Genomic DNA, 2,156 nt, shown 5'->3' on the forward strand with positions numbered 1-2,156 from the left:
ATTAGGTCCTCATTTTTCCCCTCCCTCCCCGCTCCCCCCTCCCACTCAAGAAGTGTTTTACAATGATCACCACATTCTAGAGCATTTTCTTCAGCCTTGCACTCATTGATACACATGAAATTCTATTTTTCTAATTGTGGCAAACATATACACAACAAAACATTCTCCCATTCCACAACTTCTACACGTACAATTCAGTGTCATTGATTATACTCTTTGTATTGAACAATCATTATTGATATCCTGTTAGGGAGCTTAGCTTAGGGACTGGGGCACCCATTACCCATGCTCAGAGCTTCGAGGTTCTGGCCAGGAAGGGGTGGTACACCTAGGTGAGCATCACACCTTGATTGACCCATCTGGGCCAGGTGAATTCAATTCAGCCAATAGGGTTGGCCAGTGTCGTCAACCACGCCTCCCCACAGATAAATTGACAAGGCAGGATGCCCAGCCCACGTAACTTTCTGGAGCAACTTCTAGGCAGGGTGTGTGGGGGTGAGAGGCCCTGAGGATGCCGGTGTAAACCTGAAACTTCTTCTAACTTTCATAAAACTCACTTGGATTACAATCCAGGCTTCTGAGTGAATTCTTTCTTGAGAGAAGCCAGGTAACAAGGTACCATGTTTCCTGAAAGTAAGATATCTCCCGAAAATAAGACTTACTTACAGTTTTGCCTCTCGCTGAAATAGAAGACATCCCCCCAAAATAAGACCTCCCGAACATAAGGCCTCCCCGATAATAAGGTCCCCCAAAGATACCGTAACTCTGGACTCTGGGCTGGAGCAGCGGTGCCCTTGCACAGCTCACTGTTGGCCGCAGCACAGCTGGAGCAGACAGGAAGTGTGAGTAAATGTACCATAGATTATGAACAAATGTACCATAGATTGTTGTACAATGGAAATAATGGTAGTAACAAGAAATTATTGATACTGTAGGATTCACAGTTTGTCTGGTTATGCTGGTTTGTGATGACAACTACTACTGTACCATATTCAGGTTATAAATTTCCTTTTTTTGGTTCAACAATAAATGTGTATCATATTCTTCTTCATGGAAAAATAAGATATCCCCTGAAAATAAGACCTAGCGCATCTTTGGGAGCACAAATTAACATAAGACACTGTCTTATTTTCGGGGAAACAGGGTATATCTCTCCCACTAGAGATCTAACAATCCTTTTCCAAATTATTCTACCATTACTATAAACTCAAATGCCCCTAAGCAACAATGCTTTCTCCTTCACCCATGGTAACCATTGGCCATTTGGTTTCTTTCTTTTTTTAGTAGTTTTCTTGATACAGTATTCACATATCATACACTTCCTTGGCTAAATCATTTTTAAAATGAGTAGCATATACATCATCCCAATCAATTCTAGTGCTCCCTCCCCCTCCCCATGTTAGCATATCTTCCACGTTCACACATCGTGCAACATAACTTCATCTTCATTAAGTTCTGATGTAAGTCACATACTACTTTTCCCCGCTTAGTTTTCATTATTGTTATGTTTGATGATTTTAATTTCGACAGATTTGACCTTCAATTGCCAGTCATAATCATAACAATGAAGTCAGAAGCATAAAAGCTGTTGGGTGTGACAGTTCAATTCCCGTATGCCAGCTCAACTGTCATGTGTCCTTAGAGATGAGTGAACACTGCCCAACTTTCTATACACTCTGACTCCCTACCATGACACAGCCTTCCGTGCAGACCAGGCACACCTTGCTATCTGGCAGTTTGACCAGTAAAGCATCTGGGAATGAACATCTGAGAACGATACCATCAGCCAAGCACATGCTGCCGCATGGTTTGTAGTGCATGTTACAGAAAAGAAAATGTTTAAGAAAAGAGATGGACAGTGGTAAGTATAGTATAGTGCTGTGTGATTCCAATCCATCTAAATTGGGGCTAAATGAAGGTGTACTCCTGGAGACTAGCTAAAAGATTGGAATCTCAACTGCAATTTCCCGGAAGAGCTTGTGAATGTGGCCAGGGTGGGGCCTGCATTCCCGCCCTGTTCTAATCAGCTACAATGCGGAAGGTGCTTTCTCAGGGTAGAAAAAGAGTTACTGGGGCTACTCATAGTCAAATTAAAAGCAGACTCTGCACAATAGTACATAAAATATTGCTAATTTGAATTAAAAGAAAGAAGGCAA

The sequence above is a fragment of the Echinops telfairi genome, unplaced genomic scaffold (assembly GCF_000313985.2).
Source record: "Echinops telfairi isolate 266 unplaced genomic scaffold, ASM31398v2 ScPeMD7_7400;HRSCAF=8409, whole genome shotgun sequence".
NCBI lineage: Eukaryota > Metazoa > Chordata > Mammalia > Afrosoricida > Tenrecidae > Echinops > Echinops telfairi.